General features: G+C 38.9%; 1 protein-coding gene across 1 annotated transcript in view; it reads left to right on the plus strand.

The window, feature by feature from the left end:
• The window catches only part of PDZRN4 (PDZ domain containing ring finger 4), a 251,247-nt gene that overhangs the window by 82,705 nt on the left and 140,805 nt on the right, over window positions 1–27,737 (plus strand). The window lies entirely within an intron of this gene.

The following is a 27,737-nucleotide window of genomic DNA, read 5'->3' on the forward strand; positions in this document are numbered from 1 at the left end:
GTTTATTGATTTATTGTCCAATTTCAAGTAAGTCAGAAAATAGTGGGGTATTGTGGCAGCTGTCGTAAGCGCATGAAGTCCTTTCCCTCAGTTCCTTGTTCTTCAGTACGTATCAATATTCCATTTTTGAACTACCCTGATGGGGAAAAGCCCTCTCCCCCCTTCCCTGTGAAGAAGAATGTTCCTCTGGCAGGTGAGCTGCTGCTCTTCACATGTGGCTAGCGCAAGGTCAGTCTTCTGAGCTGGCTGTTCAAAGTATGTTTTTATCCATCACAGAACAGATACATACCCTAGTGTTTTACTGTCAACAAATTTATTATCTGAATGCAGGAATTTAACATAGATATTTTCAGCTGAAAAAAATAAACAGTGCAATGCATGAACATTTTGCCATAAGCTTTCACATAAATTTTACGGAAGAGTTCCTTATAGAAGCTCCCATCTGATACCCATAAAATGAAAGCCTTTTGTTTAAGTGTAAGGTGAATAGAGAAATACTGCAAGCTTCATTTAATTTCCTTGCTGACTTTATACTTATTCACTGTGGAAGGATTTTTGTGTATTTTCTTTGATCCTGTAGTCAAGTCTATTCATTAATTCTTAATGCAGACCAAACCCACAGCTCACTTTATCTTCCAGCTAGATTTAACGAGTTGCCACTGTGCTTTCTGGTATGCTCCCTGTGCCTAGACGATGACCCTCTGCAGCTAAACTGGAATACTGAGTTAGCAGTAATTTGAAGATGCACATACAAATGTGACTCTATTATCTTGTTTGTTTTTCGCTGGCTTGCAGGGATGGGGGTGGGGGGGGTGGGAAGAAAGAAATTAAGATGGTGATGATGACGCATATCCACCATAAATGAAAGCCCAGTCTCAGAACAGCTGTAGACATACAACAGTGTTCTTACTTTTGTGAGATAGTAGGATATGAAAGCCCAGAAGAAACCTCAGGAGTTTATCTCATTCAGGTCTTTGTTCCAAGTACGATGAGGCACATCACCATCCCTGACAGATACTAACCAGTCTGGAAAACCTCCTGCAATGAGATTTTCCCAGTCTCTCTAGACTAAAAAGCATTGGAAAGAGTTGTTATAGCTGTCTGTCTGTTGGTTTTTCCCCCCAGTCCCCTCTCACAGATTGCAGTTTAAAGTGATTGCAACTTGTTCTATGATCAGTGAACACAGAAAACAATTAATGGTCACCTGTCTGTTACAGTTTCCCATATGGGAAGGCTATTATCGTCTGTCTTCTTTTTCTGATAAAATGCTATCACTGCAGACTTTTTGTAGCGTTAGTGTCTAGCCAGTTGTTCCCAGTTTATTTGTGTGCATGTGCATTTGTCCAGTTCATCAAGGTAGTTCTGTTTTTTAAAGTTGTTCTTAAAATTGCGTAAAATTTTGTCAACTTGGTAACGCTGCAGGATTAATACACATACAAACTATTCTGTCATCCAAGTCATTAATGAAAATGGCAGTTTTTCCAGGACCTGAGACAAATCCTTGCAGATCTCCTTGATATCTTTCCTCAGTTTGATGGAGAACAACTGATAACTATCCTTTAAATTGTGTGCAATTCAATCTTGACCATATTTCCCTTTTCTGCTTCTGGGAATGTCACATGTGACAGCATCAACAGCTTTAGTGAAGTCAGGTTATATTACATCTTCTGCCTGTCCCTTATCCACTGGGCCAGTTGGTCTGTCAGAGAAAGAAATGAGATTGGTCTGACTGATTTCTTCTTGGAAAATCCATGTTGTCTGTTCCTTATCACATTATTATCCTTAAGGTCTTTAAAAATTGATTGTTTAATAATTTGTTTCAGTATCTTTCCACTTATTGAAAGTAGAATAACTGGTTTTCACTCCTTTCCAACTGCTTTTTCCATTTGCAAGGACATAGGCTGTGTTTGTCCTCCTGTCTTGCAGTCCTTCGTTCTCCATAAATTCTCAATGAATTTCAGTCTGTTCATTATATACTGTAGATTGGGCACCACCAGGCCTGGCCAACCTGAAAACACCAACTAACTTACTAACATAGTTTTTGACAACTTTTTTTTTTTTTTTCCCCCTCCGTGCAAATACAAGATCTGTACAGATCTATTGAGTTTTTTCTGCTATTGTGCCAGTGATCCACTTCCTATTTTCAAGGGGGTTTCATGTGTATTTTAAAAAGAGATTGTATTGTGGTCTGTTAGAACTATTACACTGAAGATGTGTCACTTGGATGCACTGTGAATTGCTACTGAGATAAAAGTAAAACTGACTGTAAATCAAGCTTTCAAACAAGTTTTCTGTTGAGCCACAGTTCTTTTTGCATGGCTTCACAAGCTGAACTGAAACATTACTGTTTTGAAATGTGTTTAAACTAGGCTCCCTTTAAAGTCTCTAAGGCAACAGCCATATCTGTGAGAGCACTGTAATTGAAGTAAATACAAAATAATCTCCAGAGATGCCTGTCTCTCTCCGCAGAGTAGCTGTGAAGTCTATATGAGTATGTTGCTGATTTAGGCACCTAAATGATAAAGGGTAGGCTGGAGGAATGAAGGTGTTTAGGACAGATGTTTAATGACATTTTGTTACCGAGAGATGCAGATGGGTGCATCTGTGATGCTTGTTTATTCCTTTATGTGTCAAAGGACTTTAGAGCTGTTAGATTTCTGTGAGCCCCCACTATGACTGTATTAGTGAAGCAAACAGGGCTATGGCCTGAGCACTGTGCCGTGATTGTGTGTGCCATTTATTTGTTGACTGCTACTTCACTGTTACATGGCAAAGTTTGGGCCTGTGCTAACTAGCATTGTCACAGGCCAGGTCGGTTGTGGAATAGGCATCGTGCGTGAAGCCACTGTTGTGGGGATGAAAAGAGTACAGTTGTTAGGATCTAAGCTGAGCCATCCGTGCCCCTTGCAATAAGAAGTGGGTCTGGTTGCGACGTTTTTTGGGGGGTTGGGTGGTTTTTTGTTTTGTTTTGCCTTGGGGTGGGGTTTTTTTAGTGTCTCAGGTATAGCCGGTGAGGTTGGGTCTTAGATCTGTCTGCTGTTCCTGACCTTTTGTAAATGCTACCCTTTGTCACAATGTTGTACAACTAAATAGGTACCTTTGCGATTTAAATTAGATTTTCATAATATAGATTGGCTGGTCTGCTGTTTGAAATACTTCTGTATAAAAATGTTGACCTGTATAACATGCTAATAGCATGGAATATGGTCATTTACTAATTATTAGCCATATTGTTACTACAAAGGAATATAAAGAAGGAAAATGCACAGAAGTTATTATTTTGAGTTTCTCGATGGAAAATCAGTGTAAAAGTTATTTTTAAATGAGAAGATAGAAAGTGGGGGCCGGGGGAAGAATGTGGTATTGGCAGTATTTAATGTAGCACAAAAGATCAGTGGTCAGTGAAACCTCTTTGTAACTTGTTCTTTTTAAAGGTATGTATTCAATCTTTACCAGGCCTTCCAGCCTTGCAGAGAAGCATTGGGCTGGAAGGGAATGTTTGCTCCATTTGAAACAGCTATCTACAGAGTATAAGTACATTATAACTGCATTGATAGTTCCATTATCACAGCGTGACTCTATCAGACTCAGTGAGGTTGCTAAGTAATCAGTCAATTGCTGGTCTTTCTTAAGAAGTAGGGTTCTGAAAAATAAAAGGAATGCTGTATGGAAAAGTATTGCTTTTAGTGTTTATTTCCAGTGGTGGAACTTATTTTAGTAAAATACTGGCATGTTTTATTCAGAGATGGAACTGCATGGAAAATCCACGCTTACAATATTGATGTTTTAATGTGAAGCTCTGCCATACTGAATAGTGCTAATGTACAAGGTCGCTTCGAGATGCAAAAGAAAAATGGATAAGAAGAAAATAGAGATGCAAATCTGATGGGCTTGAGAGAATGATATCTATCACATTTGAAACAGGTCATCTGTAGCAATAAACTGCTAGTTTCAAAACTGATACCCTTACGGATATAATGATGGTTCAGAAAATAGCCGCCATAGCAGACAGGAGTCAGATTGCCTATTACAGCAACAGCCAGATCACCTTTACAATTGCCTGTTGCAAGGTGTCATTAAAATGATTAGTTGAATAGTTGGGCAATCTGAACAGTGATGCCAACACGTGAAAAATCTGGTCTAGAGCCATTTTATTTCCCCTGAAGTATTTCTGGTGTTAATATTGCCAGACATTTGCTGTTCAGAAGCTTGGCTTTCAAATCTGTCTGGTAAACCTTAATTTCAGAAGTTTTTAACAGAAATTGTAAAGTGTTTTTTCGTTAATAACTTGATCATTGAATCTTAAGGCAACAGAAAAATCTCGTAAATCTATTAGACCTAGTCTTGCTGCTTTAATTCCATCTACACAAGTACAATGTAGACTGAAAGAGCTAGCCAGGTGTGAGGAAAAAGGATCAGAAAATAAAAGAACTGACAAAGAAAAGTCTTAGAGGGATATTATTCAGAATATCAGCTATTCTGGTGATAGAACATTTTAGAAATAATGTTAACTTTTTATTTGGTTATATACACTCTTCTGGGAGAGGCTAACCTACACTTGCTAGCAGACAGTACTTACAGAACAAGGTGATGTAGGGGATGGAGATTTCTGTGGCCTTGATCTTCTGAAGATATTTTGAGCAGGCTCGTTCTATGGTCTGTCAAAGCTACAGTAATAGCTATTTGTATTACATATTTACATTGGTTGTTCAGCAAATGAGATCGATCATCGTAGTTTCTCTCTACAGTAAGCAGATAGAGAGCAACTTCTCCAGAAGATGCATCAGAGCAGCTAAGTTTAGCTCCTTCTCATTGACTTTTTCAGAGAGACCTAGGAGGCATATTCTCTGAAAGAAAAATTGGCTGAGGCATGTTCCGTCTCTGTTGGAGCAGTGAGTGCTTGGTGTCGTTTGGGTCTGAGTGAAAATGAAGCTGTATTTGCAATTTTGGAAATTATGGTTATTTCTAGAGTGGGTTATGGGAACAGGTTTTTTGGGGATGGACCTGCTTTTACTATGTTTCTACAGCATTTGAGTGTGGGCTTTTTGAGCAGAACTGTAGTTCAGATTTTGGATTCAGAACTGCAGTATTGCTGCAACTGGTAATGAGAACCCAGTTTTGAGCGGTCTTGGTATACCTTTATCAAGACAGAGAGGTGTACGAGCAACTCTGCATTTCCTTCTCTAACTACACATAATCTTCTTGTAACCCCATTCCTGTGTCCTTGTGAAGAAAAAGTGACCAGACATACAGCTGCGGCACACTGAGAAGTTGAGGACATGGTGTAGCATTGCTTATATGTTTTGCGCAAAGTTCCTGGAGAATCCAGGGTACTTCTCAGTCTTGAGCTGCTTCCCATAGTCCAGGCAGAGACTTGTGAAGAACACGGGTGTGTGTAGTAAATGTGCTTTTCAGTGTGTGTGGCATCTATATCTGTGTATTTGTTAACTCTGTGGATCTGATGGCATATGCTGGAACTTAAGTTTAGCAGAAAGTTATTATTCAGAAGGAGCACTGAATTAGTAAAAGCCAGTGGTGTGATTCCTCCAAGTATCACTACAAGGATATTTAGAGGCCTCATATTCTTAGACAGACATCAAATTAATCACAGTACTAAACTAAAAGTGAAGCCCATATAAAATTTACTACATTCTTTTTATCATTAAAAAGAAATGACAAAACATCAGTGTGCAGTATTGATAGTAGTAGCTTTTGTTTACACATGTAGTCTAAGTTAATAGTATATATCTATTTTTAATACAGCTCTACAGTAGTGTTTACTGCTTTAAAAAGAAAGGAAAAAACCCCTAACATTAAAAATCACTGCTGGAATCCATAAAAATAAATGCTGCAGTATGACACAGTTTTCAGGGGAAGTGGGTATAAGGATCAACCTTCAAATCCATTTAAGCGTTGAGGAGAAATATGCATATCAGACAACATTGTTATTACTACTACATAAAATTTGGCAGAGATCCTGGTGCATATTTCTTGTATAAAAACAGTTCACTGCTGTGTAGTTCAGATCATTTGGCTGTTGTATACAAAGTGCTTGTAAAATAAGGAAGGGGTCAGATCATTTGCATCCTCTCTATTTTATTTGTGTCTTCATTTAGAATCAAGTTGTGCATGTGTGAAAAGGGGATTTTGGGGTGATGGTGTTACTTCTAAATTTATTAATAAATAATGATGCATTGATATTTTATGAATAATCCTTCCCAGTAATTTTTTTGTACAGTATGGGGGAATTACATACCCAAGTGCATTATTTTAGGCAAGAGGTTTAGCAGCCTCCACTTATGATGACTTGAAGATTTGTTGTTCTAAGATACATATATATATATTTGGTAGCAGATGCTCAAAGTTCTAATAGTTTATTAGCCATATGGTAAAGAAGTGAACAAAATGTACTGCAACTTTCTGTTTCTGTTCAGCAGCTGTCTTGTAGTGCTTTAATATCAAATAAGCGTCAAATCTAGGAGTTTTTCCTCATTATTGCTTGTGGTAGAAATGGCCTTAGAATGTCAATCTTCACCCTCATGGACTCAGGTATTCTGAATGTAAATATGTATATTATTTCCTTGTAGAATGTCATTTTGAACTTTGTCTACCCTTGTTCTCGGATGTTTATCACAAGGAGAGAATCTTCTGCTAGACAACTTACAGGTATTTTTTCTACTTCCACAGCCATAACAGTGAAATAAGCAAACTGACATTGGCATTTATCATTTGCTGCATTACGAAGTTTTGATCCACTCCACGGGCATCTACCCTTTGGGTTGGGCTAAAGACATTTAAAAATCTCTTATAAAAAACCAGACTTGCAGGACTCTTGAAATAAAACATAGAGGCTTCTATGCCCTGTCTGGAAGACATGGAATTTCACAGATTATTGTCAGTTTGTCTAATTGTATTGAAAATGTAGTTACACACAATAACATAGAAGACACTAAAATATGCTGTTTATTACAAAGTGGAATCCTAAAAAATACAAATTCACCATCCATAGTGCAAAAGTCTCTGTGGCTGCATTGCTAGTGTTTTGAGGATTTTTGCATGAGTTAAAAACCAGGCAGATGAAAAGAATAATGAATGAGTTGGAGAAGGTAGGCCAGGGAATTTTGTTTTTTCTTGTCTTATAATACAAAAGCAAAGGAACATCTGAAGGCAGGAAATTCAAGATGAAGATAGGAAAATTTTTTTCATACAGTTTGTATTTTAGCTCTAGAACCTATTTCTTAGGGAACAGTGAAAATTGGGAGTTTGACAAAATTCCACACTTCATTTGTTTTTTAAGTCACTATTCAAAATATCTGAGCTCGCTAGTAATTATGACAATATACACTTGTGGAAGGTATATTTAAACTATGCACTATGTTATTTACTTCAGCTTTTAACATACATTGGGATAAGACCAGATGTGTCAATGACTTACCAGCCATACTCTGATGCTCTTGGAAGATGTCTTTAAAACATCTAGTGCTGTCCCCTAGTAGAGGTGGGGAGCAAATTTAGTAGGATGATGAGGTTGCTCCACGTGACAGTCCTTATTTTATTTGTGGGTGAATGGGCAACTGCAAACCTGCATAAGACAATGAGAATGTCATTCCAAATCCATTCAGAAATCAGTTTTTGCTGATAATGTCAATAAAATTGCTACCCTGAATGGTTGTCTTGTAGGATGTATATAGACTTAGAAATTTGTTTGCTGAATATTATCGGCTATACATAATCTAGAGTTGAGTAGGACGACCTGCCTACCTACCTAGAGACTTTTCTAGTTCTCTAAGCCATTAAGTTTCCTATAAATAGTTGTAAAATATAAGGAACTGTGTTTGTCATCTTACGTACACCTAGGAAACAAAGTACATTAACATAAATATACTGGGTTTAGACCATCCTTATATAATTCATCATGGGTAGAGATTTTCTTTTAAAGGCTTAGTAATTTAACTCACAGGAGGGCAGAGGTGGAGTCTTAAATTCAATAGGAGTTCTTAAAAATTTACCGCCTCTGTAGCAGAAGAGCAACCTAGTTCTATTTTTAGATTTATCCATAGTAAGGATAGAAACTCGACTTTGTAACCTTTTAGTGGATTGTTAGTATGAGTGTGTTTAGTAAAACAGATGTAAAAAGCATGTAAAAAGAGAGGAGAGGCGTGGTCAGGTATTTTAGCTGGAAGGCAATTTTAACACTGCATGGGTTCGTTTCCTTTACTGTTGATGTCTTGCAGGTACTTAGCATTTATAGACATCATACCCTTGTAATTGAACTTGCATGAATCATTTATTTACTACGCTGCACTTACGGGTAATATATGTCAAGGGAATTCATTTTTTATTACAGCTGATGTAGCCATTATGATGTCATAATATATACAGGGATAGAGCTATAGCTTGAGCAGAACTTGTGTCTTTTAAATCTGTGAAACTCAGCATGGTCTACGTTTCTGTTTTGGAAGCAGAAGTGCAAGACTTGGTGGTGTAGCATTCTGCTAACCCTTGACAACAGCTTTCTGGTCAGGATAAAGAAATATTTTATCCTGGATATGACAGTGATAATATCTGCATTGAATTTGATATTAAAAAAAAAAAAAAAGACAAAATGTGGAAATTTTCCAAGTTGGAGTAACATGCACTGTTTTCTTGTAGGAGTTTAAATGCGAGCTTGTGTCTTTTAAGGTTCAATTCTAAGAACTGACTTTAAGGAAAAAATACGAACATACACATTATATTTGTTAGAGTAACTGAGCTGAACTGCTTGATTTCAAGTCTAACCTTTTGTTTTCATTGGGGATGTCACAAAATATCTCATTTCTATACCTGTGTCCAGGCTGGCTCCTCTGCCAGCTCTGGACAGAGAAGTGAGCAGGTACACAATGCCTACTGAAGGCTCCTCCAATTGAGAGATTCCTAGTTCTTGGGATCTTCATGTCTTGGAATGTCCAGTGTCTGAGTGAAGGAAGGGGATGAGCGAGTTCCTCTGCACTGTGATATGAGTGGAAATTTGTATGAGTGCCATTTGCTATAGACAAAAAGCAGCTTGTTGGTCAGGTTTAATGAAATGGAAAATGTTCACTGGATCATCTCTGTGCTTTCATCTCCTGTGCTACTACTATCAAGCAAATACTATGATATGTAATTGGAAGATGGACAGTGGACACTTGAGAAAATAGCTTTGTCAGCCTGTACCTTTAGCTGGAAAAGTTCAGATATAATTTTGTGGACACAACTGCGTATTTAAAAGCAAAACTCTGAAGTAGAAGCAACTTGTTTTTAGCAGGAAGCATACAATGGTGTTTTAGAGATAAAAACTGGCTTTTGAATACACAGTTCTTCTAATGTTTTTTTACAGTCCAAGACGGATGGGATCATGCAGGAGGATTGAAAGGTTTGGTGCCTAAGAGTAATATATTTATGTCAGCCAAATCTCCAAAGAAGTATTTCCTTAAATACAGCAGATAAATCTCTAGGAATATTTTTGAGAAGCTTATTTTTGAGTTGTAATATCTCTGGTCAGAATGTCCTTTTTCTGAGTAGCCCAGTACTATTTTAATTGCTTAGATGCATCCTTTCAGCACTCAGACTAAACTGCCAAAAAAATCCCGATTTCCACAGTCTTTTTGTCTTGTGGAAAACTGGATTTCCCAGGTTAGGATTTGCTAACTAAAATTTTAGAACATTTTCCTAGGCAAGCATACAAGAAAATATAAATAAGAACTGTCATAAATAAAATAATTTGAATAATCCTGGCTTAGAGCTCCATCTCTTTTTAGGAGAAAGCTTGCTGCTCTGTTTAGTTTTTTTATGTGATTGTCTATATTTCAGTAAAATTTAGAGCTCATTAGGAGCAACACTTCAATTTAAAATGGAGAGAGAAGGTATGTACCTGTGTTCTTAACAATCTACAGTGTTCACACCAGCATACAGGGTATCTATGCTGTGTGTTGTTACACAGATACAATATCTAGTTCACTGTGCATATAGTGGTATTACCTTTATGTTTCTTATAAGCCTGTAATTGTCTAATATCTATTTTTATAAAACCTCACAGGCTCGCTACTAAATAGTAGCAAAAGTATTATGTATATATTATATTTATATATACTTCATAGAGAGTTGGGGAGCAAGTCTAATAGCTGAACCTCCTGAATACTGCTTATGTCAATTATGTTACATTCCAGAAATACACCTTCTCAGTGAAAACAGTAGGTTTTAAACCAAAAACCTGGGTCATACAACACATTTGGGAAGTTTTGATGAAAAGAATGGTTTTACAAAATTCTAGGTATGTGGAGACAGAGTCTACTAAGAAAAAATGTGAGAAAACCTTAGATTTGGAAGAAACTCCTAGGCCTTTCACTTAGTATACATATTGCCAGAGCTTATCTCCAATAATTACTTTGAAATAAAAGAAAGATTTTTAGTGCTATTGTAAAAGTAAAAAAAAAAAAAAATCTAAAAAATTGTTCAGCTGTTGCTTTTTTCCAGCAATATCTTAGTTAGCCTACCAGGTATAACAATAATTTATGAGAAGGGGATTGATGTGGCATTTGAGAAGCTGAGCTCAAGTGAATACTTACTTGTTTTCTCTAGCAATTAGATCAGATACATAAGATACTTTATAATGATTGTTTAGGTCCCAGTTTGGGTTTGATGATTTTTCACTTCTATTTATGGCAGTTAACTATGTGGAAGATCCACTGCCAGTGTGTCTAAAGGCGGGGGCGGGGACGGCAGGTTTTTCTCCAGTGGAAGACTAAAACCCATCTGCAATTGAAAACAGATCAATCAGGTGGTTCATCAATAAATACATACCATCTTCTGCAGTGCTGTGTGTGACCTGAGGCTTTGGGAAGCATGAGCTCACTCTGAGGTAGACAGACAAAGCACAGTTGAGTTATATTCTCTTTTTAAAAGCAAAGATTGTCTTCTAATTTATTGAGGCAAGAGATAATTAATCCTCAGATTGAATACAGTGTGCCAAAGAATTAGGTTCTATGTTTCCATCCCGAAATAGGGCTTAAAACTAGAAGCTGAGAAAGCAAGAGGGTGTGTAACAAAGTAAAATTGAATTTTGGGGATCATCAGACTTAACACTCAAAATTTCAGGGAGAAATCTGTCTGCAGATGTTCTCTAAATATTGTGTTACCATAATAATATTAATATTAATATTATTAATAATATTATTCATATAATATAATAATAATATCTCATTCCAATTTTGTTCCACCCTCTAGGGGGAAAGCAGGAACATCTTTTTTTTTATTCTTCTTCCCTTTTTGTCTTCTTATGGGGAGCTGCAATCTTTTTGGTGATAATACTGCTATACTGTGTTTCCACATAGCTGAAGATCTTGATTGCAGAACAGTGCGGCTCTTATGACTGAACCTCACATTTCTCTTTTCATCTGTCTTATCTTTTTGAGTGCATCAATGCCATTGCATACCATGTTTCTGTGACAGTATGTTTTATCAGCTTAATGGGATAGATTACAGTGCAGGCCCTCTAAATCTCCAGCGTAAAGGTAATTCTCTTCCTCCTGCTGCCGTCCTATTCTGTAAGGAAGGAATATGCAGAGGTTGCTTGTTATTTGTCGGAACTAAGCAACAGAGACAACTAGCAGATCTATGCTACACATGGAGTTCTTATTTCACTTTATAGAAGCTTAAAAAAGTACACTCTTAACGCTCTTCTGGAGACTTCTGTTACACAAGGCAGCCTTCCTGACTGTATTTTCTTTATACAACTCTGGCTGCATGTTTTTTGTGTTACCCATATTGCATTGTGATGGAACAACAGGATGAGGGACAAAACAGGACTCAGGCTGGACTGGAAAAGCAAGGTCAGTTGTTCAGAGAAGTAATTTGCATCATTGCTAGAAAATGCTAGAATGGCAAGTCCTCTCCTGTATATGAACCTGTATTAGATGTGCTTTGCTTCACTGAGATCAGTGCTCCTTGCCTCTTCTTTTGGCCTCCTTGGTGTTGATGACAAGTGTGGGAATAACTGTATCCACAAATTTCTCTCCCTACAAATGGATAACTGGCTGGTTGGCAACTGTGAACAGGCAGTCTGAAAAAAACTTACGCAAGACCTCATCGTTTCACTCCTAATTTGAAAGACGTCTTCAAGTAATGTGTACAGCCTGGATAGTTTAACATGATTCTGAATTGAGCTTTCTGTATAGGAACTGAAATTTTATCAGACTTGTACATGTTAAGCACACGTACATTCTCCTTCCTCTCCCCCATTTTTAATTAAACATCCAATCTTGTCTTCAGCACTCAATTCTCTGTGTAGTTTATGGTAGTAAATTATATTGGTAGTCATTGTTTTGTTGTGCAATAAGCTATTGCTAATTGGCATTTCCTCTTTAATAGACTCTGTTAAGAATTATGTTAAAATAATTGCTGCCAGAAAGCACAGTACAGAACTCTTAATTACTGGCTAACAGTTCTGTCCTTCAGATCCTTCCTCCAAGCTATGCTTTCATAAAGCATGTGCTATTAATTTGAATTCAGCTCTGTAAAACTCAGGGGAATCTATTGTCTATCAAAGCCAAACTCATAATAACAAAGGATTTGTCACAGCACATCAGACCTCAGGTCTCTGTAGTCTGGTGCTGTGCCTCTGGCAGTGGCTATTTCTTGATATTTTAAAAGAAGGTAAATCTCTTTCCCAAATTGCTAATGTATTTATCCATTTGTGTGACACTGCACATTTCTTTGTAAAACTTGCAGTTCATTGTCTTACACCCTGAAGCATGAGATTTCATTACCCTTATTATCTTAGCTTGCATAGCTACAAATGTTATTAGCAGTTATAAAATTATTCAGCTCTTTTAAAAAATGTAGCCATGGTTCTTATCTCAGTGACCTGATCTGACAGCCAGTCCCATTGACTACTTAAAAGAAATGTTTCTTTATATTTTTTCTGCGTTTACCATTCTTTTATTTAAAACTGCTTTTATTTTTAGTGATAGAGAGAAGAGAGGAACCTGATCAGATTTTAATATATCCTACCTAATTATGAATGTGTGTATTAAATTCCCTTTAAGTTGCAAATAATTTTGGGTGCTATAAAGTTCTGAACTCTGTTATTTCTTTTCTTCCCTTGTATTTATTGGTTCAGCCTTAGAATCAATAAATTCTTTTTCTGTGGGCTTTTTTTTCTGTTATGTTTTTTAACCGGACGTGCTAATGGACATTAAAATGTGCCTATTGTATGATCCGAGTCTTTTTTGATTTTATATCCCTTTACTGGTTTTCATAACCCAAATTCTTTTGTCATTTTTTCCTCAGGGTGCAAAGAAGTTAGTAAAAGAAAAAATACATAGTGTTCTGAAGATTTTTATTTCTGAGTTAATGACTGTAGAATGATTTTAAATGTAAGACAACTGAAACTGATGGTCTGTCAGTTTTTTCAATAGTTCTTTTCTGTCTGTTAATCAGTATGTGATACATTGGAAATTACATAGCCTGATTTGGGAGTTTTTTTCTAATTTGCATCACCTTGTGTCTGTTTAAGCAAGATTTAGTCAGTCATTGTGACAGATGCTTCCTCTTACGCATTTACTAGAGAACAAAAAAAGACTAGTTACTGTACTTGGTATATCAAGGGGCAAATGCAATGACTGCTTGTTATATAGCATATTTGTAAAAAAACGTGTGCACTTTTCATTTTTTCCTTTGAAAAAAATGCTTCACAGTCCCATGGTGTACACTGAGATCTGTTTCCTCATATTTAGCCTAATTTTATCTAATGAACTTTCATTTTGCTACTTGTAGTATTAGTGTAGTTCTTCAGCTATTTTAAAATAGTAATTGTAAATCTTCCCAGTATTTACTTTAAAAGAGCAATAAACTTGCACTGCCACAGTTCCTAACTTGCTGTGTGGTTCCATTTCCAACTCATTAATAAATAGTGCTCATCTCAATAGCAGCCCCAGGAGCATTCACTCTTACATTTTCTTCTTTTTGAGGGGCAGCCATTTGCTGTTTCTTATCACTTAACAATTTTTGAATCAATTCCAGGACTCTGTCTCTTGCCCCACAGTTATTTTCCTTAATAGTCCAGGATGGAGGGAACTCACGGGAAGTTCGTTAAAAGTGATGGAAGTCGTGTACCTTGTGCCGTTCAAGCTACTCTTTTAGCAGCGGTTTCAGGAAGAGCTGAGGAAGCCTGCCTTTTTCGGTGTTGTCGAGGACGTTCTGAAAATACCTGGGGTTATACCGTGTGTCACAGGGCTTGGCCTGAGGTTTGCGCAGCTCACGCGCGCTGCGCGGTTGTGCCGGCGGCCGGCGTGTGGCCCTGCGCGAGCCACGGGGCTGGCGGGGGTCGGGGGGGGGCGGCCGGGCGGCCGGCGCTGTCCGTGGTGCTGCAGGGCCGCGCTCCGTGCGCTGCGGCCGAGCCAGCGCCCGCGGGCCGTGCCTGTGCCCGGGGCTCGGCAGCCCCGCACAGCCTCTCCTGCAGCCTCCCTGGAGAGGGACACCCGCGCCGCATATTCAGGCTGGCAGAAGGCTGGGTTAACAGCAGAGTGCTACTTGAAGTTCAGCAAATGTGCCCAGCAGCAGCAAGGCAGTTACAAATGAGGTGAGGTTGAGGTGAGGGCTGTTACCGGACAGTTACTTGTGGAAACAGGCACTTTTGGGGGTGCAAATATTGAATATAGAATAATTCTGCCTTGGATCACATTCTAACTCTTAAGGAATTCTGTATATTTAAGTTATTCATTTAAATTAAAAAAGACACTGGGTTGTATTAAAAAAAAAAAAAAAGGCAACTTGATAGATGTCTTTCTGAATGTAGATGAACAGATTATTTGCTGATATTTTTCTATGGAAAACTCCAGCATCATTGCTGTCTTATCTTTGAATCAGTCTTACTGCCAAAACTGATGGCTGGAACAATAGAGAGTGCTCTGGAGCAGGAACTTCTCTCAGAAACCAGGTCTTATCGCGGCTTTAACTGGCAAAGACTGCTATTCATACTGTCATTCACTGATGCTACATAATGGATGGTGTCTGCCTTGCACACCATAGATAACTCACCAGATTAGGAGTTGGATTTAATTCCACACACTCTGCTGACCCCCAAACCACCCAACCTCCCTAAACAAAACAAAAAAATCCAACAACAGCAGAAGATAAACCATTGGTGATTTTGGATGTCTGAATGTCTGACTTCCTTTTTCACATCGGATGTCATTGAGAATATTGGCGTACCTGCTTTTGTTTAAGGCTGTTAAATACTGTTTTGCCATCAAAATTATGACAAAGTATTCTTATCTATAATTTCCTCTCAAGCAAGTAGCATACAAACCCATAATCTGTGTGCACTTGCAGTGATCATTTTTTACAAACATGACATAATAATTCCTGATTTTATTCCCTTCATATGTGTGAAGCATGCAATAAATTAATAAAATATATGTATATATTCACTGCCATGCCACTGCACGATATTTAATGGTATTTAATGGTTTAATGAGTAGGCCTGTAGAAATAGTCTGAAAGTGGTGTCAACAGTACAACATGCTTTATAGGATACTGGTAGGAAAAGTTATACTGACAATAATAGCTGCCATTTGATGACCACCATATTTTTTTGAATTGTCACTTGACTGATGAAAGATGCACTTAAAGTGAATAACAGGCTCTTCTTCTTGTTTATACCTTTAAATAAATAATAAATCGTATTCCCTTTTTAATTTTTTTTTCCTATAGAAGGATTGAAACAGTGTAGGACATGTAAGGAGAGGAAGTCCTTCAGAATGTGATTCAGAGCTTCCCCTCTGAGTCATTGGTTTGTTGTTTGGGTTTTTTTTCATCAGGAACGAAATTGCAAAAGAGCTCCAGGGACATCATTTAGTCAGACCAGGGAGACAGAATCTTCCCAGTCCTTTTTCTTGTCCTGGGAATTGAAGTGTGTGCTGAGAGGCTGCACGTAGTTCTCCTTCCAGCTGGGCAGAAGAGGGGCTGTTGTGATATGCAGCCTTTATTCCCTGCACCTGCCTCAACCTACCAGCTCCTAGAATAAGAGGGGAATACACTGCAGTCTCTGTTTAGTTGCAGTAAATTACTTCCTTCCTCCATCACAGTAATGCAAAGAATTCTGTATTTGAATTAAAGTTCCTTCCTAGGACTGATGATATGGACTGCTTATTGTACATCTTAAGTAAAAGATGTTTGCATTCTCCATTAATTCAGACCTACTTCCTTCAGCAGTAAAACTAGTAGATATGTACATTATCTAACTAAAGACTTAATACTTCATATTTATAAAAAATATTGAAAATGTTTTTTATATGACTTGCAAATGGTAAAGAGACATTTCAGGTACGTGTTTATTAGCTCCCCATTGATCTTGTCGAGTAAGTAATTGCTCCACAGCTAAATAATAGAATTTTTTTTTCCTTCTCTGTGTTAATTTAACCAGTGTTTCATTTAACCAGTGTTTCATTTAACCAGTACAGTGGTGTCCTGCTTGGTCAGAATGCTGTGTGGCTGTTCCTCTACATGCTTTTTTTTTACCCCTGATAAATGCACATTTGATCTACAAAAGTTTAAATGAAATTGTACTTGCAGTTAGTTCCAGTGTCTCTCGCCCTGGGGAGCACAAACTTCCTCCTTTCCCAGGGGTTACACTGAAGCCTGTTGGGGGAGGATGGCTGCATCTCATCCTTTCTCTGCTAAAAAACAAAGAGGTGTTTTCTTTGTACTCTACTTTGGGCAGCTGTGCTCCCCCCCAGCTCCTCAGTTGCTTTGCGAAAGACAGCTGGAGTTCTTTTTCCTGTTTCAGGCTACTCTAAGTACTATCTATCAGTGTTATATTTTTACCAGATTCTCGCATCACAACTATTTTCACAAAGCTACCCTGATCAGAAAGACTAGGCCATGGTACACTCCCTCCTGTTGTTTCCCTGGGGTCACGGTGGCTTCGAGACAGGGTTGTGGCAGCACAGCGCTCATCTGTAAAAGAGGGTAGTATGGTCTTAAGCTTTTAACTTCTATTTCATTTGGTTTTATTTGAGACCTGTGGCTAGCAATGTATGCAGCACAAGATGGGCGAAATACCAAGCTGTTTAGACAGGATGGCAAACATACCCTTCACCCTTGAAAGCTTACGGTTTGATCTAGGAGGCATTCTAGATGTCTCTAAGGCTATCATATACTGCTGAAGGCAGCAAAATATTTAACAGAGTAATAACATAAATTGGCAGTGGTGGTGGGGTGACGAGAGTGCTTTGGTAATGACCTGCAACAGCTTCTCATTCCTTGGCGTGTCTGACTTGAGGAGGGCTGTCTTCCTTCTCAGTATCAAAACTGGATAAAATATCCTCATTGCTTCACCGCAGCCTTCTCAGGTTGGGAATGCTGAAGATCAAGTGGTCTGGGAATGTTGTGCTGGAACACGCAATCAGCACGCAGTATTCAGTGAACCTTTTCATTGTAAGTGGCACATTAATTTTCACCTTTGTAATAAAGGTCTATCTTCTTAATTCTTTTTTTCATTTTGGGAGGTCCTTCTTTGGGCTTCTCTGGCACCCTTAAACTCTGTCTGGTAAATCTTTTTGTACAGAGATGTCACTCTTCCCGGCAGTGGCAGTGTAGTGAGTTGCACTCACTAACTGTTCCAGGTGATCCTAGACTAGATGCATTTTTCATTGCAATGATTTTAAATTTTTAATTTTTTTTATGTCAAAAAATGTATTTGCTTTTTTGTTTGTTTTGAAAACAATGGGAAGTTGTTACTGTGCAAGCGGTCAATGTCCTTGTTAAAGAAATGCGGGTGGATGTGTATTTCAAATTGTGACTGCATTTAATGTAAAAGTATTAAAATATATGTTTCTGTGTCTGCCCTTAATGTGATCAGCAAATGGAGTGGAGAAAAAAAAATCCTCTTCTGGTTATTAAACTGCTTTCAAGCATTCTTTATTTTTATACAAGCTAAAATTGTAATAAAATGAGCTAACTACATCACTAAAAAGATCTGCTGGAGAGAAGGTAAAACAATGCAGAGAGAATTAAAAGTAAAAGGCTATTCATCTGGGAACCTTAGAATCAACTGAATGTAAGTACCAGGCAGTACTTTTCAGAATACTTTTATATAAAAAATAAGTATATACACACATATATACATGGCGAGGATAGTCTCCCTAGGTTCGTTCTTGCTTTGAAGATGAGAGTTGCATTAAAATAAAAATTCCATTCGGGTTATTATCTCCCCAGCTGTCTGTGCAGACCATGGGGTTGGCCTGAGAATATTCTCATTACATGTGCTGGAGCAGTTAGTCAGTGATTGATGCTGTATTAATTCACAGCACAGACGCTTTGCCTTTGTTACTGAACATTAGACAAATTAGTTCTTACAAATTCATGTCCCACCCCTGTTGCATCCACGCTCACCATTCTGGCTGGTTAGTATTGCTAATAACCTTCATTCAGAATGAAGCAAGGCATTAGGAAGGAGGAGTTTGCTGAAGGAAGGGGCAGCAAACAGGCAGCAGCCGCTGAGTTCTAACAATACATTGCAGGGCTCTAGTCATTTGCCAGCACAGCTCAGCGCAGTAATGACAAACGATCTTTTCATTGTCAGACCCCCCAAATTAATTTTCCCTCCCACTTTTCATGAGGCCACATTCATCACGTAGATTGTGTTAAACGTACTTTTGACAGGACAGAGAAAGAGGAGTAGTAAAATAATTTGATTCTAGTAGCTTCTTATCTGGGGAAGTAAACCGATGGGATGATACCTGTAAAGGTAAATATTGCTGTAGATGTTCCTGAGATAAATCTGCATTAAGATTTTTCACAGCATCTGGGCATAGGGTGGAGCACAAATGAATGAGTAGGAAAGCAGTGGAAGGAAGGTGGAGGAACATTTTTAGCTGTTCCTGCTGACCTGGGAGTTAAGCCCTGCTTTGTACAGAGGGCATGGCAGCTGAAACAGAGTGTGCATGGTTTATGTTTGTAATATTATGTAGAGAATAAAATTGCTATTTTTTAATTCTCTTCTTTGAAATTGATTATTCAGAGATGTTTTTCAAGTATGCATTTATAACTCATTAAATTTTTGCTGTACATTGTCTCTTTTTAGCCATTTAGAAAGATGTAGAAGGTTATGTTGAATGGAGGATAACCAATAGCTTTGTCAAGGTCAGGAGAGGCATGAAAGCGTAAGGAGACAGAGGAATCCCAGCACAATCTAGTTGCCTGAAATATTCTGCTTATGGCTGGATTAAGTCTCATTAATTGAGCGTAAAAGCATAGTGTTTAGTGCTTAGAGTGCAGCTGCAGTTGATGTAAGGATTCTTGTGCAGCAAAATGCAGAAAGTGCACTTGCTGCAAACTTGTCTTTAATATTTTCAGTATATGCTTGTCCCTCTGTATTTCGCTTGTGTTTGTTTAAAACAGCTTTAATGAACTGAACTGAAAACTATAGCTGTCAGGCCACAAATCATGTTCAGTGCAAGGTGCCTTAGTGTTAGCCTTGGTTCTGCACAGATCCGAGACTGGCCTCTCCATTCCCACCAGCACTGGCACTGGTTAAAGACATGCAAAATGTCTTCCATATTGGGTTGACACTTCCTTGATCCCTGTGGTCCAAACATTTATGAACATTTCCACATTTTCGGATGGCTTCCTGATGTTTTGCTGACATCCCACGTCGTGGAGCTGCTTGTTATTCTCTTGGAATCCTGCTGCTCATTTTCACTAGGGTCTGATGTCGATTGCATGTGAGCCATGCAGAACTTTAGGTGTGGTGCAAATGTGAATTCAATATAAAGATGCCATTTTCTTCAAGGAAATATCGTTCCCAGGTTGTGCTCTTTCACTCATCTCTCACCCCCTCTGCTACTATACTCGAATATATAACTTTGGAATTCTTTGGTGTTTAGTATAACATGTTGAAGATAACATACTTTAGTAAATTTTATAAATATATATGTATTTAAAATGTTGATATAATTCATACTTTAGCAATGAAGTTTACACTGAATATTATTAACACTTGTAGCCAGGCTTTGTGTCTCTGGTAAGTCTTCTGTGCTTCTTTTCAATAATGGCATCTATGTTGCAAGGGAGGTAGAAAAGGTGGAGTAGAAAAGTTCCTATGATCTGTAAAGGTTACCTGTTAATCAGTGGATTGCTTAGAAAACAAAATCTTTGAAATTTTAATGTTACAGAAATAGCTTGTAATTTTTGTTCAGGTATATTTGGAAGAATAGCATTTGTTACAAAGACCATTCTATTTAATGCATCATTTAAAAAGTGTGTGTGACAATACATACTTCCCGTAGAGATCAAAACATTTTTATTGTTTTCCTTCAAAGTCATAGCTGTTATGTTGTCATAGACCAACAAGTATTTCAGCAATATTTCTGTATTGTATTATTCTTTTGCTGGTGACAACTAGATAATACCACATTAGTGAATGCAAAACATATGTTTACCTTTTTGCAGAGCAACAGCATTAAAAAATAAGGCTGTGAAGCCAAGAAGTGGAATTGAAAATAGCTGCCAGGCAAAATTAATAAAAGGGTGGCAAAGCAGAATTAGAGTGAGTTGCTCACTTCCTTTAAAGGTCATTGCCCATCTTCTTGCCAGTAAAGATACAGGGCAGAAGCAATCACTGCAAAACTTGTATGTTTTCTTTTACTCGGGGAGGGGTGTGTGTGGGTGTATTAGGGGTGTGGGGGTGTGCTGGGTGTTTTTGGAGGTGGGAGGAAGCATTCTGATGTCTGTCTTGGAGTTCTCCTGTTTACCTTTTTATGTAATTAGACAGACCAGATTGGTATTTAGTCTTGTTCTGACAACAGTAAATTAGGCTTAACTCTTTAATTACAATGAGAAGGAAATCACCTTTGTGATATCCTTCAATTAGCTCAAACAGCTGTTAAGTTATAATTAAAATTTCACATGGATCATTTGAGGTTTTGGAATGTTTCCATTTAATATAAAAAACATTTGCATATATGCATTTGCTTTTCAACAACCTTTTCTAATCTGTTGGTGCTATACCAGGAAAACCGATACCTTATTAAGCAATATCTTTCTGTCTTTATGAATAGACAGCTGGTTCTAGGACAAGGGAAAATGGAAATAGAAGAAGGTGAACAGAAAATATCAAAGCTCGAAGGTGCACTGAAGCTAGCTCAAAAATAAACTTCCTTTTTTCCTATCTTCTTTCTCTTTTCTTATATTCTTTCAGATTCTAATACAATTTTTAGAACAGGGAGCAATACTGTCTGGAGATGAGCAATAACCCAAACACATATACCCATTCTTCTATTGCAACCTCTTGCACCTTTTAAGGACCAGACTTGTAGATGTTTTGATTTAAATAACTGCAGAAATATTTCACATCCTAAAGAGAATTGTATTCTGATCTAAACCAACAAAAATTCCCAAAATACCAATTTTACTTAATGGATAAAAGTTTGGTTTTGTAGTAGCTGTTGCTGCTCCCTGCATCAGGGTGCTCAACCAGTGAAAAAGTGGATTATATCAACAGTGGCAAGCACTGTTAAAACCTTGCAACAAAACGCTGTGCGTATTTCAAAGTGAGTGAACCAGAAACGGAATTGGACTAAGCATGCTAAGATAAGAAGTGGTCTCCATACAATTTGTTGCTCCTAAATTACTTAGAACGGTAAGTTCAGAGAACATCACAGGTGGAGAAGTTTGCCAAGCATGAGAACAATAGAAAGAACATCATAAATTAGATAACTTTTTGTCATTCTCCTTTTTTCTCCTCTCTAGTCTCAGTGCTGTACTAGTTGTTTAGTTTATCATGACTTGAAGATACTTTACCACATTCTGAATTTGGGCTTATGGTGGTTTGACCCTGGCTGGACGCCAGGTACCCACCAAAGCTGCTCCATCCCTCCCCTCCTCAGCTGGGCAGGGGAGAGGAAACATAACGATGGGATGAGATAAGGACAGGGAGATCACCTGTTACTGTCATGGGCAAAACAGACTCAATTTGGGCAAAAGCAATCCAATTTATTACCAATCAAATCAGAGTACGATAATGAGAAAATAAAAACTAAATTAAAAAACACCTTTTCCTCACCATTCCCTTCTTCCCAGGCTCAACTTCACTCCCAGCTTCCCCACCTCCCCCCGCCTGCAGCAGGGACGGGGCCTGGGGGCTGCGCCCCGTCCCTCACACCTGTCCCTGCCGCCCCTTCCCCCTCAGGGGGAGGCTCCTCACACTCTGCCCGGCTCCAGCCCGGGGTCCCCCCCACGGGGCGCAGCCCTTCAGGCACAGACGGCTCCAGCCCGGGTCCCCCGCGGGGTCACCAGCCCGGCCAGCAAACCTGCCCCAGCCCGGGCTCCTCTCCCCACGGGGACACAGGCCCTGCCAGGACCCTGCCCCAGCACGGGCTGCCCACGGGGTCACAGCCCCCTTCGGGCACCCCCTGCTGCGGCGTGGGGTCCCCAGGGGCTGCAGGTGGGGACCTGCCCCACCGTTACCCTCCATGGGCTGAGGGGCACAGCCTGCCTCACCAGGGGCTTCCCCAGGGGCTGCCGGGGAACCTCTGCTCCGGGCCTGGAGCCCCCCCTGCCCCTCCGTCTGCACCGGCCTGGGGGGCTGCAGGGACGCTCCGCTCACACAGCCTCACGCCTCTCGCCGGCTGCAGTTGCTGTTGCACAGATTTTTTCCCCCTTCTCAAACACATTATCCCAGCAGTGCTACCACTGTTGCTGATGGGCTTGGCCTTGGCCATTGGTGGGTCCATCTTGTAGATGGCTGGTATGGCCTCCATTGGACTTCTGGCATCTTCTCACAGAAGCCTGTAGCCTCCCCACTACCAAAACCTTGCCATGCAAACCCAATAGGCTCTACAAGGCCATCACTGAGTCAGTAATCATTGTTTGTTTTCTAAAGAATAGCGTTTTTTACTCTTTCACATTTGATACTGGTTTGTCTGTACATTTTCACAGTGATTTCTGCTATTTTCAGCAAATATTCAATAATTAAAGCTAGGTTTTGTTCTTTTGTAGGTGTGTGTGTTGGGAATAGGAGTATTAAACAAAGTTATTTTTGCTTTTCTTTTTCTGGACAGAAGCAAACTTATGTGGCTTGTCCTAAGCCTCATTATTCGAAACAGTGAAAGTTCAGGGGTCTGACAGTATGTGTGGTAGCTTATACAATTCAGTTTTGTTGTGTGGATTGACAAAGTAAAAGCACACGCAAGTGTTAAAGGATGGAATTAGCATAACATTTATTCTTTTAGTCAATCTCATCTCTCCTTTTTTCTTTCTTTCTTTCTTTCTCTTCCTATAGCTAACGCTGATATTAGTTCTGTCTTAATTTTCTTTGAAGTATTATCATACCATGGAGTGCTGTTACATGTTACATACTAAAAAGATACTGATGGCTTAGGCCAAGTCACACACCATCAAGAACTTCCATTTCACCAGAGACAAGGAAATTTTTGAAGGCTTGCTTCTAGAAATTGTGCAGTGTGATTTCAAATTAATATTTTATCAATTTTATATACTAGTTGAGTCATTAAATCAATGGCTTTTTAATCTTAATTTTTTTAATATGGGAGGATGGTGGTCTGCCTTTCTCTGTCTCTGTTGCATTCTATTTTTATTATAACTTTGATGTCTTATTCAAAGTGCCACAGTTAGTCAGCATTATTTTTCTGCTGCTATTAGAAAACTCCTAGATTTAGTTTTCTAAAACTGTTGTTTCTGTTATTTTAAGATTGTCTGTCTCTTGAAATACATTACCTGAATACTTGTTTTTAAGATTGTATACCAGAACTTTAAATTTCTGTATATGTAAGATTTTCTTAAGCACCTGGATTTGTAGGAGCTCAGTGGAGGTGTATATATAAGTTGAATATATGAAGGTGAGTTGGGGTGGCTGTAGTACAATTTTTGGGAGTGTGGAGGAAGTGTGTGAATAATTTCCAGTGGCTTTTCACCTCATGGGAGGAAGTTTTTGCATTTTGGAGGATATCTGTCACCTTTATGAGTATTATGAATTCTTGCTCTATGTGTTCCTTCTTTTCTGGGATTTGACTTTCTTATTTCAGAGCCATTGAAAGATGCACAGGAAAGGACAACTTGTCATTTGGAGTGGCTGCTTTTATAGGCTTTTGCAATTCATTTTCAAACTGGGACATAGGCTACTGTGTGTTTATCTACTCTGGTAAAGGAGAGAAGCTGAACATGGATGTAATTGCAGGCATCTTATTTTCAAAGGCAGAGTTTCTTTGGTATGAGCTGTGAAGAGCCCATACCTGAATTATAGATGGGTACATTGTTAGGTGGTTACCAGCTCTTATTATCTGGGGAGGAAAAAACCCAAGAGTAAAGGCTGAGAGAACAAACATTTATTCAGTGAGGCATGAAGCCTTGGCACCCAGCTTTTTGTTTCGTTTATCTGTAGCTCAGTAAGTTTAGATATGGGCAGAAATAGCAAGTGCAGTAAAAATTTTGCTTGGATTTTCTTCTTTGTTTGTTGCGTCTTTTTTTCCCTGAGAGCAGTGACATTTTACTTGAACGGCAAGGATCGCATAGTTAAGTTTAGGGACATCTGCTTTAAGTATTCTTTAGAAGCTCTGAGTTGAATTAGTTCTTTAAAATGTAAGTTTTGTAATTTTTGCTATATTCAACAATAGATTTTTATGTCACGTGGATGTTTCTTCAAAGCTTGTACCACATAAGGTCTTCTGGAGGCGGATGTTGCTGTCATTTTGTCTAAATCAACTCAATAGAGCAATGTTATTACAGATGTGCAGGCTGGTGTGTGGGCAAAGCCTTCTATTATCATTGGCTGCTTAACAGAAAGCAGCAAGGTGCTGGTTTTCATATAGAGAAAGACTCAGTGTTATGTTCCTGGATTTAGATTTTTGATATTGGTGCACAGCATAATACTTTAATACTTGCATATCATTAGTTTTGTCATAGTGTAACACCATTGTGACAAATAGCATTAAGCTAGAGTAACGCAGTGGAAAGTCAAATGTGATGTGTTTTGTCTTGTTTAGAACAAAACATGAGTGTTGAAAAATACATTTATCAGTGTAATTAAGGGGCATGCACAGGGACTTGGACTTAATTCCTAACCAGGAGATAGTTGAAAATGGTCTGCATGGATATTGTGTGATTAAAGATTTTTAAATAGACTTTGATTACATCTCAAACCCAGTAAAGATCACGAGTGAGTGTAAAACTGCGTATCTTTATTTTCCAGTGCCTACATTGCATTGATTAGCGATACCATTTGCAATGTGCCACGCAAACTGATGCAGCTAAACTGACGGAAAGGAGAAAACAGCATTAGCTAGTGTCTTGCCATGTTCCACCAGACAAGCTTTTACATTTCTGACGTCCAGAGGCTTGAAATATTTTAATAGAACCCTGGCTTGTAATAAAATTTGAGAGCCAGGCATAAGTAATTATGTCTTGTATTTACATTGTCATTGAAAATGCTAATAAAACATATCTGTGGGTTTTCCCTTTAATGAATATAACAATAAAACAAAATCATTGCACAAGTCCCCCACTAGCTTTAAAAACCTAAAAGAGAAGGTTCATCAGTTGTCTTGATGTCAGGCTTGTTTGTTGTGAATTATGGCCATTTTTTGCAATAAAATTTGGTTTGGGGGAAGAAATGGATGTGCAAGCCTGGTTTTATTAGTGTGACTAAATATTGTGGAACTAAACCAAGGAAATTCTTGCATACTGTCACAGTTTGGGGCCATATGGATCATAAACTCCTCTACGCATATTTCACTTGCAGACTTCAAATGGCATTATCTCATCACAGAGTGAGGAACAAGGCATACACTTAACTTAAATTTAGAAATTGTTCTCGTTACTGAATGTCAGATAAAGGCGAAGCTTTTAAATAGGAGTCTCCCTGATTTACTACCTTTAATGTGCACCGGAAGGGATGTGCGAAGCACATCATTAGAGTGACAGGGTGAAAGGGGCAACATGTTTCTTCTGTTACAATGGAAAGAGGATGAATCTGGCACAGCTCTGATGTCAGAACCTCCATCACCTTTCTCACAGATGATGTAGATTTTAATTGTACTCTGGGCTGATTCACATCGCACCAGCTCCTACGTGACATTGAGATAGATGAAGCCATTTGTTGGCATTATCAGAGCCAGCTGTGTGCTTGGCTGCAGCTACAGTAGGCATTATATCTCATGCATAATCCTCTCATTGAGAGAGGATCACAAGCATCTGAACCATATGGCAAATAATTTTATTATGATCAAAAAAAGGACTCTTGAAGCTAGTTAAACTGAAGAGTCCTTGAAATTCAATCAGAATAGGTTTTTATTTTCATGTAGCATTATCATCTTAAATTAATTTTTAGCTCTGGCCATCATCTGTGATATACAGGAGTTTTGTTTTCCCCCAAAAGTAAGAAATTAATGTTGTAATTACAAGAAGCAGCAAGCAGAATTGCATAGCTTGATTTTTTTGATGTCTGAAGAGTGCCTTGTGGATGTTAATGTCTTTTTTCACTGATTACACACGTATCACTCAGAAGCCCAAATAGGAAGTAGGAAGTGCCTGAAATTAAAAAAGCTGAGGAAGGGGAGAGAATTGCTCACATTAAACTGTGGGAGTGCTGTGCTGATGTCTTAATGACTTGCTTCCTGAGGGCTGTTACCAGTTCCTGGGGATGAAAACATACAGCCGTAGTAAGAGCCCACGAGCCATTGTTCTTTACATTTAAAAATTAAAAAATCATGTTTTAATTAAGTCAGTGGAAATGGGTGATGAGGAAGAAGAGAGAGGCTTCAGCTCTGTGCAGAGTTACTGCTGGGCAGCTGGAAGGGAGGGAATATGGGCATCAGAGACAGTAGCATCCAACCTTTTTAGCCTAGGAATGAGCAATAGCAACTCTCAGCAGGGTGAAGGTATTGCTCAGGGGCCTGGTCCTGTTTCCTTTTGAGTATACAAGGGAAGAATCTTACTGATCTCTCTGGCCACCCCTGCATAGAACAGCCATCGTACCAAGAGGCAGACAGAGCAGGTACTGGCTCAGGACAGGGTTCTGTGGCTGCTGGAGGATGCTGTGTTAACCGGGAGGCAGCGTCTGCTGTTTCAGAGCTACAAAGGCAGAAAGCGATAACACAAATCGTGCTGCCTGTGAATAGACTGCTTGCCTACTGGAAAAGACGTGCTATTGAGGACTTGGCCCTGGGGACACAAGCAGTTTCCACGGGGCATTTGGTAATAATGCACATGGCCTATCAGCAACTTTCATGCTGCAAACTTACGGAACACAAATAAAGGCTCACCAGAGCCAAATGGCAACAGCTGCCTTATCTGGAGGATACCTTTTTTATTTCGTACTTTATTGACAAATAATAAAGCCTTTAATTGGGCTGTGGGAAGAATATAGCCATGTAATTTACAGCACCTTTAATTTTCTAGTGCAGCATGCCTGAAGCAGATTGGGGTGGTTATTGCAGCCTCGTGAGTTAAGCAGAGGTCCTGGATGAACCCCTGAAGTACTGTGAAATGTGCATCTTTATTCTCACATTCAAAAAGTGTTTGTGTGTGTCTTGGGGGAAGAATAACAAGGGGAGGAACCCCTGTTTTTTCTGTGATAAAGTGGTGATTAAGAATTTGTGACTTCAGTCACTAAGATGAGAGTCAGCAAAAAATCCCCAGCCCGGCTATTGCTCCGAAGGCTTCCCCTGCAAACCGCCCATCACTCTCAGCAGGATGCAAAGCAG

This window comes from Falco naumanni, chromosome 5 (assembly GCF_017639655.2).
Source record: "Falco naumanni isolate bFalNau1 chromosome 5, bFalNau1.pat, whole genome shotgun sequence".
NCBI lineage: Eukaryota > Metazoa > Chordata > Aves > Falconiformes > Falconidae > Falco > Falco naumanni.